This window comes from Chenopodium quinoa, unplaced genomic scaffold (genome assembly GCF_001683475.1).
Source record: "Chenopodium quinoa cultivar QQ74 unplaced genomic scaffold, ASM168347v1, whole genome shotgun sequence".
Lineage (NCBI taxonomy): Eukaryota > Viridiplantae > Streptophyta > Magnoliopsida > Caryophyllales > Amaranthaceae > Chenopodium > Chenopodium quinoa.
The window spans coordinates 1,787,609-1,807,071 of NW_018743572.1; positions in this window are offsets into that span (position 1 = coordinate 1,787,609).

Below are 19,463 nucleotides of genomic sequence, written 5' to 3' on the forward strand. Positions count from 1 at the left end.
CTGATATTGTCTTTGTTGCCCCTAATAGTGGGGCCGCCTCCTGAAAAGCCGCCTGCAATGGTGTAGACGACTGCATCATCTGTATCGGAGTTGTCGGCCTGTTGATTCTTTTTGGTCGACTGCTTTTTCGAGGAAGTGTTCCCTGTAGATTTCTTGACATAAGTGTCAAGGTCACCTTGCTCAGCCAGGCGGTCCAGATACCGCATGAGACTGATGCATTCATTGGTGTGATGACCAACATCTTCATGATAATCACAGAATTTTTCTTGGTTCCGATTGTTTGCAGAACCCTTCATGGGGACCGGCTTCTCAATTGAGATTCGTCCCTTGATTTCCTTTAGGATAAATTGGCTATCCTTGTTAAACACATACTTTGGGGAGTATGGTTTGAATTCTTTTTTCTTCTTCTGGGACGGCTGTTTAGAGAAATTAGTTGCCCAGACCTCTTTTCTCTTCTCGTCTTTGTTTGACGACTGCTTCTGTCCTCCTTCTCTTTTGTCGGACCTTTTCCCGTCTGACTGTTTTACCGTACTACAAAGATCAGTCGCCTATATATAGGCTTCCGCTTCAATCAAGGCCTCTTGAGGAGTCACCACCCTCTTTCGGACCAAATCAAATTTGAAGTAGAGGCCGACTCTGACAATCGGTCACTCTTCTTCTGTTCTAGAAGTAGCCGAGCATCTGTGTATGTTTTCCTCGACCCGTCCTCCTGAATATGACGAACAGGTTTCCTATTTCCTGGAGTAGGAAAACGGTATTTTGTGAAATCAAGGGCAGGTGGCTCCCACTTCCTAGATTTAGGATGAGGGGTCGCCTCTCGCCCTTGAACTGGCTTCCTCTTCCGTGAAGTGGAGGGTTTCTTAGCCGACTGCTCCTTGTCCAGAGCAGGCGGCTTCTTGTTGATCAACTCTTGAATTTCTCCCTTGAAGTCCCTCATGAAGGTCATGAGTTCGTTCCTTGTGATGGGAGCAGACCCATCAGTCGGCTGCTGCCGAACAGGCGGTGCGCCTGCTGGCTCGCGTCCAGTTTGAAGATGTTCCCGTTCCCTCCTTTCGGTATGACGGGTACGTCGGGCCCTTAGGGTCCCGTCTGAAGCTGTGTGAGCTTCAACTTCAAATTCATTCTTAGTATCGTGGTCCGACTGAACTAGAGGGTCGTCCAGGGGACGTCCCTCTTCAGGAGCCGGTACAAACGTGGATGCCATCTCAGAAGTACTCTCCCCATAGACGGCGCCAAAATGTTTCGGGGTTTTCTGATGTCCTGCGGGAGAGTTACAATTCCGAGACTGGAACCGGACGCCTGTACCTGCAAAACAAACGGATGCTCCGGATGATTGGAGATCCGCCTCTGACGGTCAAGTTAGTACTTGATTAAGGAGTAATTAATGCGGAAATTAAAGTGATTGGGTCTCTCTAGGTGAGAGAGTTTAATGTGTGTAATCTGCGTGATTTGCGTAATCTCCCTTAATGAGGATTAAGGGAGGTATTTATAACCTCGGGAAACGTTCCAATCAAGGTTTAGGTTAACCTTGGGCTGATTGGGTTTCCCTCGGAAGTTGGGCCTAGGTGACCGGTTATCCCAGGTGTCATGGGAAGGACACGTGTCGTGTCGTAATTGGTCCATAGTTGACGGATCATTGCTTGACACGTGGCAGGCTCCTATTGGCCCATGTGACGGACACATGGCGGAACCTGATTGGTCCACTTGTCAGATGGTGATTGGTGGGGAAAAATCCCCTAATTAGTTAGCTCATTCTTTTGGGTCAAATAATTTGAATTCGGGTTAACTCTCGGTTCAACTCGACTTTTAGCTATATTAGAATAATCATGTAATTTGTTATTAGAGATTTTATTCATATATAGTTCAGATCATTTTTTGGGTTTCACTTAAATTTTTGTATTGGCTTATCAGAATTGATATAAAATTGAAAACTCAAGTTATTGAAGAAATTAAAATGATTATTTATCGCATTGATCAGGTGATTATCACATATTATAAAATGTTTCCTTATGTGTTGGTTTATCATCGTCTTTGTGCTATTTATCATCGCCAATTCATTGGCTACTCGATTATTAGAAGTATCAAGATTGTTTATTGTATATTAGCAACAAACTCGTGATTAAAAATACAAAATTTTTATATTTTAGTAATGTTTGATTTTGTTGTTAATGAAGTTATGCCCCTCCATTTCATAATAATCGCAATACATATTTACTTTATATTGGTTTCATAATAATTCTAACATATTATTTAGTAAGGAAACGTTACTACGAATATTTTATTATTTCTTCTCATTAACCCTACCAACACAAATATTTTATTATTTCTTAGTCATATTAACAATTAATTATATTTCCACTAACAACACTTTATATTATAAAATTCTCAACTTGGACAATACCTTATAATTTTCCTACAACTTTATGCAATGAAAACCCAAAACCCTAACCCTAAACCAATGCGCAATAAGATAAATTAGTGACAATCAGATGAAATGAACACACTATCATATTACACTATCTAATATTCAAATTCAAATAAATTACAACTAAAATAAGCTAAATAAACCCTAATATGTTAAAGTCCGTTCAGATAAGGGTTTGTTCAACTCGTCTTATTTTCTCTCATTACAAGACTATAAGATCAGATAATATCATATAAGTTTAGATAAATTAAGATTAGTTCAGATAAATTCAAATTATTTTAATAAATTCAAATAATAAATTTAGATAAGTTCAATTAAGTTGGAATAAATTCTGATAAATTTAGATTCATCAAAATTGTGTATATAGTAATCCTAGTTACATTAATATAACATATATACATATTTAATGTCATAAATTTCAAATTTTATACACTGTAGGAAGTGTATTTCATAGTATAATGATAATATTGGATTGTTTGACTTTAGAGTACAAAATCATGGACTAATTGTCTAATATATCAATCAATGATCATTGTACCGTCCCTAATCCATGCACTAATATCAATGAATGACCATTGTACATTTGTATCGTCCCTAATATTTCGACTCCATTCAACATTGCCATTTCTTTGCGGCACCACTCTATATTTCTTTAGTATCCATGTATTTCCTAAAAATTAAAGTTTTCTTTATACCATTTTATTACTAATTTTCAATCCCTTCTCTGCCTCCCTTCTTTGTTCATTGTTCTCACTATTAGTCACTACAATGTTGTGGAATATTTAGATGTGTGAAATCATGGTCTCTTGGATGTGATTGTAGTTTGTTAGTAGTTAGATTAATGCAAAGGATAAGTAAATCTGATATAGTGTATGTCTCACTTTTCCTAATTATAACTAAGCTTGATCCCCACAACTTAAAATGGTTAGAGAGGATGGTCATGGAAAATTTTGGGTTAAGTTAATTAAAAGGGTCGGGTAAAAATGAATCATGAGTAGTTTTGGGTCGGGTTAACACTAGTAGAAAAAAATCATTAGGAACCCCCCATATGGCACCGGTTCAGGCTTAACCGGTGCCCAAAACCGGTCTAGAAATGGGCGGGATTTTACGAAAAAAGAAAAGGCACCGGTTTAGCCTGAACCGGTGCCAAAAATTAAAAAGGCACCGGTTGAACCGGTGCCATTCAAACCGGTGCCAAATTAAAAAAAAAATTGCGTCTTTCTCTTTTCTTCCTCTCTTTCTCTTTCCTTCCCTTCATTCGTTCATCCCTTCTTTCGTTCTCTTTCAGAGTAATTGAAGTGCCTACCCCTTCTCCCTCCACCACAGCCGCCACCTTCACCGGCCACAGAGGAGTCGAAACCACCGCCGTTAATTCTCCCCTGCCCTGCCCTTCTCTGTCTTTCACGGCCGGCCTCCACCGCCCTTCTCTGTTCGAAACAAAGTACAGCAGCGCACACCGCCTCCACCTCCACCAGCGCGCACCGCCTCCACCTCCACCAGCACGCACCGCTTCCACCTCCGCGCTACCTCCGCTAGTGCGCACCACCGCCTGTCGACCTCCACCAGCGAGGGTCTTCCTCAATCTCTTATCCCCTTAGCTTCTTCCACCTCCAACTAATTTAGGGTAAGTTTTTATTTTTTTTTTGTTAAAAATTGAACAATTATTTTGAAATATGTAATTCTATTATTTTCAATAGCATTTTGAACAATTATTGTTATGAAAATTAAAGTCAAGGAATGTATATAATTTTACCTAATTTTTTAAATTTTTGCATTGGTTGTTTATTTAGAAATTTTGAATACATATTATACATTAGAGTAATTTTGTATGTTTAGAGTAATTTTGAATACATATTATAGATTAGAGTAATTTTGCATTACCTTGTTCCTTAGTTGAAAAATTTGTATGTTTTAATGGGTTATTTTGAGGTTGATTTAATGAGTAATTATGAATATAATAGAGATTAGTAAAAATGTTACTTAATTAGTTGAGTTTTTGTATGTTTTAATGTGTAATTTTAGGTTGTTTTAATGGGTAATTGTGAATATATTAGTAATTTTGCATTACCTTGTTCCTTAGTTGAGTTTTTGTATGTTTTAATGTGTATATTAGTGACCTTGCTACTAATTAGTTGTGAATAAATTAGAAAATTGTGAATAAATTAGAGAATTGTGATTACATTATAGATTTGTGAATAATTTAGAGAATTGTGATTAAATTAGAGAATTGTGCATAAATTAGAGAAATAGTGATATTGCCACTTAATTAGTTGTGAATAAATTAGAGAATTGTGAATACATTAGAGATTTGTGAATATATTAGAGAATTAGTGACGTTGCTAATTTTTGTTTTTTTAATATATAGATTCATATGTGAATTGAAGCACGAGTTTAATTAGCTTGAGGACTACATATTGAGCTCAAGTGGGTAGTTGCTATATTGGTATGACTTATAAACTTTACTTAGCTATATTTCTTTCTATTTATCCATTTAATAAAAGTTGATTCATGAAATTGCAACTTGTGTATTGTTTAATTGCAAATAAATACAACAATATATAGAATACTTGCATCATCATATGCCGAGATACCCGTTCAAGGCTTTCTCATTAGGAGAAAGTCTTGAATAGTCCCCGATTGGGACTGTTCTTGAATGTGTACTCTCACTTAGGTGGTGAATGTATGTTTTCTTTTCTACTCTCACTATGTTCTCTGGGTACATATGTGGGTAATTATTTATCTACATCGTGTACTTGGAGAACTAGGGGAAAATGCTGCCGGATTTTCCTTAAAATTGGAAAGTTGACATACATTCACTAGTGAGAGTAGACATTCAAGGATGGGTTAGGTTGGAGTGATAAGGACCCTTTGGAGACATACATTTTTTCACTATATGAATGGTATATTCACGTTTTGTACTTGAATTTGATTTACATAAAATATGTAGCACTTACACATTATAAATTATATGTTGCTATATATGTTTAGAGACAATTTACTAAATGGAGAAGGATCGTGGTTTGATGTATGGTAGACGTGATAAATTGGAATTTTGGAATGGGGTTCAAGAGTTTTGCGAGAGGGCTTTAGCTTATCAACGCAAACTGGGAGGCAAAGGCCTTTATTGTCCTTGTGTTGATTGTAATAATGTGAATGTGGTCGATAGTGTTGAAATCATTAGAGATCATGTATTATGTCGTGGGTTTAGGCAATTATACCATGTGTGGATTTGTCACGGAGAAAGTGGAGAGTACAGTAGGGATCTTGATCGGAATGATGTGCGTGTTAGAAGCAATGAGATTCATATGGACGAGGAATACGAGAATGATGAGTATATTGTTGATAATGGTGAGGATGGAGCCGATGATGATCAAGCGGATGAGGTCGAGGATGAACAAGTGGATGAGATGTTGCATGGTGTTGAAGGTGAAGTGTTTGAGTTATTATCGGAGGCTTCCAAAAAGCCTTTGTATCCCGGGTGCAATAAATACTCCAAACTATCGGCCGTGCTAACACTTTTCAACATTAAGTCGAAGCATGGGTGGACGGACATCAGTTTTACTTCTTTGTTGACCGCATTAAGTGATATGTTTCCTGATGGGAATGAAATTCCTAAGTCTTATTATTACGCAAAGAAGCTCATGTGTCCCTTTGGTTTGGAGTATAAGAAGATACATGCATGTCCTAATGACTGTATTTTGTATCGAAATGAGTATGAACAACTGCAGGAGTGTCCACGATGCAAGCGGTCGCGGTACAAGCGCATGAGTTGCAATCCTGGCACGGAGGGACCTCCTGCTAAGGTGTTGTGGTATCTTCCCATTATTCCAAGGTTTAAGCGTCTGTTCTCAATACCAAAAGACGCTAAAAACTTGAGGTGGCATGCAGAGGGAAGAAAGAAAAACAGAATGCTGAAGCATCCAGCTGACTCTCCACAGTGGAAGAACATTGATTTGAAGTTTGAGGAATTTGGTAATGAAGTCAGAAATTTAAGGCTTGGGTTGTGCATGGACGGGATGAATCCATTTGGCACTCTTAGTACCCAACACAGCACATGGTCGGTACTTTTAGTGATTTATAATTTGCCTCCTTGGCTGTGCATGAAACGTAAGTATGTAATTCTTTCATTGCTAATAACTGGTCCTAAGCAACCTGGAAACGACATAGATGTTTACCTTGCGCCGCTTATTGACGACTTGAGAAAGATGTAGGACGAAGGGGTTTCCGTTTTCGATGCTCATTAGAACGAGATGTTCACATTGCGTGCATCCCTTATGTGGACCATGAATGACTTCCCTGCATATGGAAACTTGTGTGAGTACAAGGTCAAAGGGAAAAAAGCATGCCCCATATGTATTGATGACACATCAAGCGTATACCTGACTCATTCTCACAAAGATGTCTACCTACGGACTCGAAGGTTCCTTAGGCGTGATCACCTGTACCGTAGGCAGAAAAAGGCTTTCGATGGAACCGTGTAAGAGGATATTGCGCCTAGACCATTCACTGGTGCTGAGATTAGTGCTCGGGTGAAAGGGATACGAACGGTGTTTGGAAAATCAGAAAAAACTGTGGTCTCAGCTGCCTAACTACACACATACAACTACCTAACATTGACATGTTATGAGAAAGAAATAGTTCATTTGATAAGTAATGTAGGAAATGGGCTACATAGAAGTCATATAGGTAATATTTGATAAAATACATATTGTTTTGCCTAATTAATTATTTTTAAAATAATTTTTTGTATTTCAAGTTTTGTAAGGTCCAAAAGGATGGTCCGTTTACAATCAAGGAGCTTAATGAAGTTCGTGACATGTTGGCGTCTTTTATCACCTTCAACATGTAAATGGCATTGTAATTGTAAATTATTTATGTTAAATTTTGAACTATATAACTTATTATTCATTATATTTTGACTTACTATTATTTGTGTATGTAAGCAACTTTTTTTTTGTATTGCGTTTGGGAATATTTATATCTATATATATAATTGAATTCTTGTTTTTAATATTATTTTTGTATCTTATTGTAATAAATAATAATATTATTATTATTAGTTATTATAATAATAATATTATTAATTATTATATTTTATATAATTGATGGAATTACAGGTTATTATTATTGCTAGAAACAATGTTTTTTTTTTAAAATATTATTGCACGAAAATTGGAAACAAAAAAAAAACAAAAAAAAGAAATTTGGTGAATAGGCACCGGTTAGGCAGCAACCGGTGCCTAAACTATCTACCACCAAATAAAAAATTGGCGGGAGAGCATTATAAGGCACCGGTTAACCGGTGCCTAATTGGGCATATAGCACCGTTAACCGGTGCCTATTTTACCCTATGGCACCGGTTTTGAACCGGTGCCAAAAAGTTAGTTTTTGGAACCCCTCACATAGGCAGCGGTTCAAACCGGTGCCTTAGACCGGGTTTGAACCGCTGCCAAAGGCCTTTTTTCACCTAGTGTAAGTTGGGTCAAAGGATGTTTCAAGTCGGATAAATAGAGGTCGGGTAATACATAGATCGGGTAAAAAGAGATATTTTTGGGGTCAAAATGGTTTCGGGTAGATTTGTTTCGGATTAGATCGAATTCGGATCATGAATTATCAGGTCTTATTAGTTTCGGATTAAGTATGAGTCGATTCCAAGTTGGCTTTGAACCATATATTACCAGCTGTAGGGAATATTTTAAGCATTACCCCCAAACTTGAACCCCACTGTGATCATACAGTAAAGTACGGTGGCGTCCAAAGGGAAATAAGATAGAGAAAAAGAGTCGTCAACAAGTTTTAGGAACTTGTAAACCGTTCACGAGGTGAAGGTTACACCCTTTAACGATCCAGGAGATCGTCAACTCCAATAGGTCTGGAACCAGGGGATGAAGGTACAAATCCAACCTAAAAGAGATTGAACCTTCCCTAATAATATGCCTCTACTTTATTCTGATCGTATTCATGTGCGCTTTCTGACTAACATACAATCAATAGGATTAACCCTAAACCTGTTTATCTATGTTGGTTGAATATTAATGCACAAACAAAACTCTTATTGGCGATCACTAGAATTGTAATCAAATTAACCAAAAACAAGATTATTAATTATCTTATTAAGCGTGATTACAAGTACAAATTCCCTTTAAACATGCATAAAAGGTGTGATCAAGAAATAACAATAAAATATAATCAAGCAACATAATAACAATAACAATAACAATTATTGTAACAATTATAAAAATAATCATGTTAAATCATAATTGATTAGGGGATTTTGCTCCTCCCAATCGGAATGCGCCACGTGGGCCAATCAGGTCCTGCCAAGTGTCCCCCAGTTGGAACTGTCAGGGCTTGCCACGTGGCACGTGTTTATTCGTCCACCTTGGACCTGTTATGTCATGACATGTGGCATACTCCATGCCTAATGGAGAAACCGGCCACCCAGGCCCAACTTCCGAGGGAAGCCCAATCGGCCCTAGGTTAACCTAAACCTAGGATGGGCACGTTTCCCAAGGTTATAAATACCTCCCTTAATCCTCATTAAGGAAGAAAAAACGAAAAAAACACATTAATTACACACAGTAATAACCGGATGATCTCGCTAACAAAGCAGATTACCAACATTAATCACTCTCACCTAGAGAGACCCAATCACTTTAATTTCCGCATTAATTACTCCTTAATCAAGTACTAACTTGACCGTTGGAGGCGGAGCTCCCAGGGGTCTCCGTTATTTTGCAGGTACAGGCGTCCGGTTCTAGTCTCAGAATTGTAACTCTCCCGCAGGACATCAGAAAACCCCGAAACATTTGGCGCCGTCTGTGGGGAGAGTACTTCTGAGATGGCATCCAAGTCTGTACTGACTCCTGAAGAGAGGCGTCCCCTAGACGACCCTGAAGTTCAGTCGGACCATGATACCGAGAGTGAATTTGAAGTTGAAACTCATACAGCTTCAGACGAGACCCTAAGGGCCCGACGTACCCGTCATACCGAAAGGAGGGAACGGGAACATCTTCAAACTGGAAGTGATCCAGCAGGCGCACCGCCTGTTCGGCAACAGCCGACTGGTGGGTCTGCTCCCATCACAAGGAACGAACTCATGACCTTCATGAGGAACTTCAAGGAAGAGATTCAAGAGTTGATCAACAAGAAGCCGCCTGCTCCAGTCAAGGAGCAGTCGGCTAAGAAACCCTCCACTTCACTGAAGAGGAAGCCAGTTCAAGGGCGAGAGGCGACTCCTCATCCTAAATATAGGAAGCGGGAGCCGCCTGCCCTTGATTTCACAAAATTCCGTGTTCCTACAGGAAATAGGAAACCCGTTCGTCATATTCAGGCGGACGGGTCGAAGCAAACATTCACAGACGCTCGGCTACTGCTAGAGCAGAAGAAGAGTGACCGATTGTCAGAGTCGGCCTCTACTTCAAACTTTCAAGACAGTCTGCAAAATGCCTCGATGAGGCATACTCAGTCGTACCATGAGAGCCAGTTAGGCGGCACCTCCCGTCAGTCCGGCTTTCATAGCGACCAGGCGGTACCAAACTTACCATTTGTGCCGCAACAACAGTATTTTTTGCAGCCACCTCCGTTTGGTGGACCTGCAGCAAAAAACGTCCAACCTATGGACTGGCAGCTAAGGTTGCTTAGACTTGGTGAACAGCCGTCGGCATTCTCCAAGGAAATTACTGAAGCCGCTCAGCCGGCCAAAGTGAAAAATGTACTAGTAGGCGCCTATGACGGCACTACTAACCCAGAAGACCATCTGATGGCATTCACCAACCTGATGTACCTTCAAGGGTTGGATGATCCCACTTGGTGCAAGTGTTTCCCAGCGACTCTCAAAGGAATCGCACAACAATGGTTCGGCAACCTGCCGACTGGTTGTGTAAATAGCTTCAGGACGCTTGCTTACTTATTCACCTCCAACTTCGCCATGAACATCCCTGCGAAGGAAACGACCCTTGATTTAGGAACGATTCAGCAGGGCGAGAAGGAGGGGCTTCGTTCTTACATCAGGCGGTTTAACCTGATGAGAATACAGATTCAAGGGTTACCGGATGAGGTAGCCTATACTGACTTTTTCAGAGGTCTCAAAGACGGGTCTACCTTCAAATTTGATTTGGTTCGAAAAAGGGTGGCGACTCTTCAAGAGGCCTTGATTGAAGCAGAAGCCTATATACAGGCGACTGATCTTTGTACGGTAAAACAGTCGGACGGGAAAAGGTTCGACAAAAGAGAAGGACGACAGAAACAGTCGTCAAACAAAGATGAGAAGAGAAAAGAGGTCTGGGCGGCTGATTCCTCTAAACAGCCGGCCCAGAAAAAGAAAAAAGAATTCAAACCATACTCCCCAAAGTATGCGTTTAACAAGGATAACCAGTTTATCCTAAAAGAAATCAAGGGACGGATCTCAATTGAGAAGCCGGTCCCCATGAAGGGTTCTGCAAACAACCGGAACCAAGATAAATTATGTGCTTATCATGATGATGTTGGTCATCACACCAATGACTGCATCAGTCTCATGTGGTATCTGGACCGCCTGGCTGAGCAAGGTGATCTTGACACTTATGTCAAGAAATCTACTGGGAACACTTCCTCAAAAAAGCAGTCGGCCAAAAAGAATCAACAGGCTGACAGCTCCGATACAGATGATGCAGTCGTCTACACCATTGCAGGCGGCTTCTCAGGAGGCGGCCCCACTATTAGGGGCAACAAAGACAATATCAGGCGGTTAGATGTAAATTCCGTTCACCAAGAACGGCCGTCCAAAACTTCATTTCCTGAGATTGTCATCACTGAAGAAGATCTAGGAGGGGTAAGAGGGCCGCATGACGACCCTATCGTTATTGAATGTAAAGTGGCCAACCAGAGAGTTGGCCGAATCCTCATAGATACCGGAAGCTCCTCAGATCTCATCAGTAGCAAATGTCTGTCGAAACTAAAATATCAAATTCCTTTATGGAAGAAAGATCAGGAGAAGACGGCCTTCGTCACTGATCAGGGGTTATACAGTTACACGGTCATGCCGGTTGGTCTTAAGAATGCCCCGGCTACCTTCCAGCGAATGATAAACACTGTGTTCTTTGATCAGATTGGGAGAAACGTCGAGGCATACATTGATGATATGATTGTCAAGACTAAACTTCAGAAAGATCATCTGTCGGACCTCCGAGAAACTTTCGCCACACTCAGGCGGCACCATGTCATGCTCAATCCCAAGAAATGTGTCTTTGGAGTTGAGTCTGGGAAATTTCTCAGATTCCTTATCAATCAGAGAGGAATAGAGGCGAACCCTGAGAAGGTGCAGGCGGTCATTGACATGCAGTCGCCTCGTACCATCCGAGAGGTTCAGAAGTTAACAGGTTGTCTGGCGGCCTTGGGAAGATTTCTAAGCCGATCAGGCGACAAATGCCTATACTTTTTCAAGGCAATTAAGAAAAAGGCAAGGTTTGAATGGGGGCCGGATGCTGAGGCCGCCTTCCAGAAATTGAAAGTTCACTAGCATTCCTTGCCGAGGCTGGTATGCCCTTTGCCCAAAGAAGTACTCTACATGTACCTGGCCGTCTCTGATCATGCGTTAAGCGCTGTTCTCCTTGCTGAAAGAGACGGCTGTCAGCTCCCGTTCTACTTTGTCAGTCACGTACTGAAAAATGCCGAGTTGAGGTATCCCCTAGTGGAGAAATTTGGTCTAGCACTCTTCATGGCCGTTAAAAAATTAAAGCCCTACTTTTTGGCACATGCAGTCGTCGTGTATACAGACCAACCTATCAAGCGGCCACTTACCATCATGGAGTCGTCAGGCCGAATGATCAAATGGGCCATAGAAATACAGAGCCTCGAAGTTACTTTCGAGCCTAAAAAAGCAGTGAAGGGGCAAGCCTTTGCTGACTTTATTGTAGAGATGACTCGTCCTCCTGACTCTCAAGTTCCAGACCAAGTATGGAAGGTATATGTGGACGGAAGCTCTACTTCAAATGGTTGTGGAGCAAGCGTCATATGTCAGTCGCCAGAGGGCGACAGGTACGAGTATGCTCTACGCTTCAGTTTTCAGGCTTCAAACAATGAGACAGAATATGAAGCTTTACTAGCCGGGATCCGCATGTGTAAGGCGGCAGGGGCAAGAAAAATAGACGCCTTTTCCGATTCACAATTGATAGTGAGTCAGTACAATGGCGAATACGAAGCAACCCATCCGGCCATGATCAAGTATTTACAGGCGGTACGACAAGCAGTCGGCTCCCTTGAGGATTTCCATCTGATCCAAGTGCCGAGATTAGAAAACAACCAGGCATATGCACTGTCAAAATTAGCATCATCCGCCTCCTCTGATACTCCTCGAACTGTTTTTTGGGAAGTAATGGAGAAGAGAAGCATCGAGGAAAACCCTATTGGAATCCTAGACAGAAGCTCAACCTGGATGGATTCAATCAGGGCATATCTGACAAACGGTACACTGCCGGATGACCCTCAACAGGCGGCAGCACTGAAAAAACGAGCCACCTGTTTTGAAATGATAAAGGGAGTACTTCACAAAAGGGGGTACCTTCAACCCTTCTTAAAGATTGTTACTCCAGAAAAGGGACGAAAGATACTAGACGATCTTCACTCTGGTTACTGTGCTTCTCATGTAGGCGGTAGGACGCTTGCTCAAAGGGCAAGGCGGCAGGGCTACTTTTGGCCTACTTTGGAAGCAGATGCAATGGAGATGGTGAAAAAATGTGACAAGTGCCAAAGGTTTGGCAAACTAATTCACCGTCCGGCTACTGACCTCACTACCATTCATAGCCCACTACCGTTTGCTAAGTGGGGCATGGACATTCTGGGTCCATATACGCCTGCTACAGGCGGAAGGAGGTACATACTTGTTGCCGTCGACTACTTCACTAAATGGGTAGAGGCGGAGGCTGTAAAGGGAATCAAGACGAAAGATGTAATTTCATTCATTTGGAAAATGTCATCACTCGGTTCGGGGTTCCCATGTCTATGGTTTTTGATAATGGTCCCCAATTTGAGACGCCTGTTCTCAAAAGCTGGTTGGGTGACCAAGGAATTGCAAACTACTTTGCATCTGTCGGCCGTCCACAAGCAAACGGCCAGGTAGAAGCCTTGAATAAAATCATCTCGGACGGTCTCAAGAAAAAGATTGAACGAGCAGGCGGCCTATGGGCGGATGAACTACCACATGTTCTCTGGGCCATTAGGACGACTGAAAAAGGGGCGACTGGAGAAACTCCATTCCTCCTAACTTACGGTGCGGAAGCTGTTCTTCCAATAGAACACTACGAGCCGACTCTTCGAGTAATGCTATATGACGAAGAGGCAAACTGGGAAGCCATGCGCCTAGCATTAGACTCACTTCCTGAAAAAAGGGGCAATGCTGTCTTGCGCCATGAAATCTATCGCCTGAGAATGACTAGATCATACAACAAAAAAGTACACAGGCGTCCACTCAAAGTAGGGGACTTTGTACTTAGAAAAATGGAAGCAGTTGGTAGGGCTAATGAGTCTGGCAAACTAACTCCCAACTGGGAAGGACCCTACCGAATCTATGAGGAAGTCAGGGACGGTACCTACCGTCTGGAAACACCAGACGGACAACCGTTGCCTCGAACTTGGAATGTAGATAATCTTAAGAAATATTTCTTTTGAATGATGTAAATAGTCAAGAGCTACTTAATAAAAGTTTGCACTTACTATTCAATTTTGTACTAAGAGGGGCACGCCTACTAACAAATAGTCGGCTACTCTCCATGTTTAATTTTTATTCTTACTTAAGAGGGGCATGTCGTCTGTACCTTTACAGTCGGCTACTCTCCATTGAGTTTTACTCTATCTTAAGAGGGGCATGTCGTCTGTACCTTTACAGTTGGCTACTCTCCATTGAGTATTTTACTCTATTTTAAGAGGGGTATGCCGTCTGTACCTTTACAGTCGGCTACTCTCCATTGAGTTTTTCACTCTATCTTCAGAGGGGCATGTCGTCTGTACCTTTACAGTCGGCTACTCTCCATTGAGTATTTTACTCGCAATAGGGGCATGTCGTCTAGACATATAGTCGGCTACTCTCCATAAGAAGATGGCCGACTGGTTCCAAACACATAGCCACCCCCCTAATACTTAGCTAAAAAGATTAGGGCCTGGCCGACCCTGTGCCTAACAGGAGGCTACCCTCCTTTTACTTAGCACCTACGTTCACCAAGAACTTACCAAGGCCACAGGCCGAATGATCAGACCAGGCGCCAAGCCAACTGATCAAATCTACAAAACTAATACGACCTGTCCCAACATCATAGCAGGCGTCCGGCGGCATCCCTCCGGATGAAATTCGTCGCAGAGAGCAGCTCCCTTTTGGGTGGAACATTGCTCTATAAACTAATTACACGGCACCTATACGACTGTCCCCAAGGGCAACCACGTAGCCGTTTTTGAGACAAGGATAACTCTATCACTAACCAAACCAGTGGTAGTAGTTGACATCTGAGTCAGATGACCGCCTGTATTACTTGGGATAAATGCAGGGGGTACCTCTTGAGATAATAGCCAACAAACATTGGCGAATCAAGGGGTCTAGCCGGCCTCCGCCGCCTGGTACCTCTACTTCTCAACCAAGAGTGACGGCGACTGAGTAACTCCAACGTTAACTCATAGTCACTCCCTCAAATTTGGTATGGAACCTAAAAGGTTTGAGTAGACCGCCTGTTTTTTTGGCAAACAGGGGCACTCAAACCCCTATTCCTACTAGGTAACCTATTGAGTTAATAGCCAACAAACATTGGCGAATCAAGGGGATCAGCCGGCCTCCGCCGCCTGGTACCTCTACTACTCAATCTAGAGTGTGACGGAGACTAAGTAACTCCTATGTTAACTTATAGTCACTCCCTCAAACTTAGTATGGAGCCTAAAAGGTATGAGTCGTCCGCCTGTTTTTAGCAAACAGGGGCTCTCAATCACTACTCCTGCTAGGTTAACAAATTATGAGTTAAAAGCCAACAAACATTGGCGAATAAAGGGAAACAACCGGTACCCGCCGCTTGTTATCTCTACTACTCAGTTCCTTGGCGACTAGGTAACACTCATGTTTACTTGGTCAGACCACTTTCCTACTTGGTTAAATTTATAAATGGCCGACTGATCGTCTATCCTGGAAACAGACAACCAGTCGTCCAGGGGCATAGGCGGCGTGACTAACTATCCGTACCTGTCTGCAACTATCGGCCATGTAAAACAGTCGGTCTAGTGAACAATTGGATATTAGATATGGAATACTTAGACAAATTTGAAGCGAAACAAAAATTCATTAAAAAGAAGCCGGTCATCAAAGACCGGCAAAATATTCAAAGCCCCGGCCCCCTGGCCGGGTAAATACAAAACAAACGGCACGCAGGCCGTGGAAAGAATACATAAAGCTTAAGAAGGGGGCAGATCTTCAATATTAGCAGCTGCCGCCTGGTCAGCACTCTTCTTGCTGGACTCGGCTTCAGCTGCATCCTTTTTTGATGCCTTACCCCCAAGCGGCACAAGCGCCACTACCGGCTCCTCCTCCTCCAACGCTTCCTCCAACGCCTCTTCCTCAGCAGCCGCCAGGATCTCCTGATTATATGTATCTGAACACTGGCGGTACGTTTTTTCCCAAGAGGCAAAGTTAGCATTGGGGAAGAGGCGGCCCCAAGTCATGCGCTGAATTTGAGAGGAGTCTTCCATCATCTCCCGGGCCAGCTCTTTCTTCTCTTGCTCGGCCTTTTCCAAAGAGCTCTTGGGTAAGACTCTTCTCCTGGGTCACCAGGCGTTCCTTTACGCTGGCCAAGGATTTCTCCAAGGCTTCGTAAGAGTACATTTTTAGGCGAAGAGGTTTCAGCTCGGCCTTGAGATTGGTGATGGTCGCCTCCAGCTCGCCATTCCTCTTTTGGGCCGCCTCTAACTTTGCTCGAACAGCGGCGGTAGCCTGCGCCTGATAATAAAGAATATCAATGGTCAGAACTTCATTTTGGGCAATTTGAAACATTGCCTTATCACAGTCAGAGGCGGCCATAGCTTTTGCAGCCTTTACCTCTTTGTTCTTCCGATCAAGCGGCTTGCGAAGGCCGTTCACTCGGAGCAGGGCCTAAGTACAAAGGAACAGGCGTCAGTTTCCAAACAAAAAGAAAACAAGCGTCCAGAAATTCAAATACTCAAAAATATGCTAAGTATACCTCAGCAAGGACCCCTGCAATCCCGTCTAGGTCAAGGGTGCCGACACCCCTGACCGCCTCCCTTTCAGCTGGAGGAACTGCCCTGATCATAGACTTGGCCATCTCTACCAAGTCAGGCTCCTGAGGGCCGGCTGCATCAAGCATAAACAAACGGATTAGACCTAGTAAAAAAGGGATCGAGTCTAAAATTTTCAAGGACAACTTCTTACTTCTAGACGGCCCAGTTGGAGTTTTTGAAGAAGTGGTCGGCTGTTTTTCAGCCGCCACATGTTTCCTGGCAGAACCAGGAGAGCTCCCAACAGTCGTCTTCCGGGCCTTGGGGTCCGGCTGTTGGGAAGATGAAGCTCTTGGAGCACCCGTCTAAAAAAGAAGAAAAAAAAGTCAGTATATGCATAAACACAACTCCAAAAAGAGGGTGAAAGGTTCGGAGCTCACCAAGGGTGCCCCCTTCTTAGGGGAGTCGGTTGAAGCTTGTTGCATGATGGAGGCCCGCAACATGGCCGCCGCAGTCTTGGAGGCGGTGATTTTGCTCATGGCGTCAGCTGCAAAAACAAACGGCAAAAGTTAATAAAAGTCATAACAAGAAATGTATGGAACAACAGAGTATTCGACAGGCCGACTACCTCTTGAGCACCGACTGCTGAGGCCACAGGCGGCCAAAAAAGTTCTCGTCGTAGAGCCATTTGAAGCTCGGGACGCAGTGCAGGGGTACTTGCTCTCGTACCCCTGAAGTAGAGTCGACCCTCGACTCTACTTTAAAGAGTCCTTTATCAAGGATCTCTTTCCTAGCCTTGGGGGGAATAGGCGGCATGCTACGGTCGCCTGCAAGAAGGGGCGGATTCCTGTTCCACCTATTGAAGCGCTTGTTCAGCTCAATGTCTGAACTCTCAATGATGAGGAAGGTGCTCCGCCAGTCCTTCCACTTGTTTGCTTTACCTCTCGTCATGAGGTAGCCCCTGTGGCTTGTCAATTGATACCAGCCGGTTCCGCCTGTCTTAGGGGTCCGGCTGAGATAGTTCATATGGGCGAAAGCCTCGAAGCTCGGCTCCACCCCGTGCAGTTCGCACCCGGCCACATAGCCGAGTACGTTGACCCAGGAGTTTGGGGCTAACTGCCATAACCCCAACTCATACCCATCCAAAATCCGCTGAACAGCCGAATGTAATGGGAAGCGCAGCCCTGCCTTGATGGCCGCCTCGTAGCAGCCAAAGCAGGCGCTATCATAACTGGAACCAGCCGGCCAGACGACTGTGTCTTCTGGATCCGGCACAAACACTAGAAAGTCGGGGCCCATGGTGTGGTTTGCAATAAAGCTCTCCACTTTCTCTTGCATGGCTGTGATCCGGCCCCGAGGTACCGTGCAGTAGTAGGGGGTATTTAGCTCTCGGTAAGAGGCGGATGGCTCCGCCCAATTGTCCCCCTTCTCAACTGCGTAAGAAAGTCTCGCCTCTTGCAGGCGGCTGTTTTTCTCTTCTGTGTCCAAAGAAGCATGGCCAGAAGAGCTTGACTCAGAATCGTCCTCTGACGAGTCCGAAGAGGACGACTCCTCCCCTCTCCCGGAGGGGCCCACCTCCTCTCTTTGAAAAGGAGCAGATTTGTTAACTGTTAAATGGGAAGGGGTCACTATGACTCCTCCCTCAGAATTGCCGGCTTTCAGGCCGCCTTGTTTCACTTCCACATCTGGCGCCTGGTCAGATGTTTCACTAAGCGGCACCCTGTGGGAGGAGCCGTCTGAATTTGAGATCCTAGCAGTCTTTTTCGTTCTGGCCATCCTGCTCTGCATAGATACAGATACAGTCGGACTTTGTATAAAGGGCAAAGATGGGTCCGGAAAAGGGCAGGCGGCACTCCTAGTCCTAGATTTAGCCGTCCCCGGTGACCGGCTGATCACTAACCTAGGTCGTGTCGTGTGCTTCCGTGGTGCCATTTCAAAAAATAAAAAGAAAATTAAGAGTAAGAGTAAGAGAACTGACAGTTACCTGAACGAGTGACGGTTGATGAAGTTCTGAAAATCCTGTGCAGTCGGCTTGTCAGAACAGGCGGTAGGCAGAAAAGGTCTGAAATGTCAGAGCAAGTTCAGGGGTCCGAATGTTCTCAAAAAGTTCTCAAAGTGTGAAAATGACTCAAGACAATCCTCCCTTATATAGGCGAAGTGAGAAGGCGAAGGGTCACTTTCAGAATTCAAAATTTGGGCGGGAAAATATCTCGTCCTTTCGCCGACTGACACCTGTAGAAGGTCGCCGCCTGTTACAGTGCGACACCTGTCACAGGTAACACGTGACCAATCACGTGCCACCTGTGAGGGGCAAATGATTAGGGGATTTTGCTCCTCCCAATCGGAATGCGTCACGTGGGCCAATCAGATCCTGCCAAGTGTCCCCCAGTTGGAACTGTCAGGGCTTGCCACGTGGCACGTGCTTATTCGTCCACCTTGGACCTGTTATGTCATGACATGTGGCATACTCCATGCCTAATGGAGAAACCGGCCACCCAGGCCCAACTTCCGAGGGAAGCCCAATCGGCCCTAGGTTAACCTAAACCTAGGATGGGCATGTTTCCCAAGGTTATAAATACCTCCCTTAATCCTCATTAAGGAAGAAAAAACGAAAAAATACATTAATTACACACAGTAATAACCGGATGATCTCGCTAACAAAGCAGATTACAAACATTAATCACTCTCACCTAGAGAGACCCAATCACTTTAATTTCCGCATCAATTACTCCTTAATCAAGTACTAACTTGACCGTTGGAGGCGGAGCTCCCAGGGGTCTCCGTTATTTTGCAGGTACAGGCGTCCGGTTCCAGTCTCGGAATTGTAACTCTCCCGCAGGACATCAGAAAACCCCGA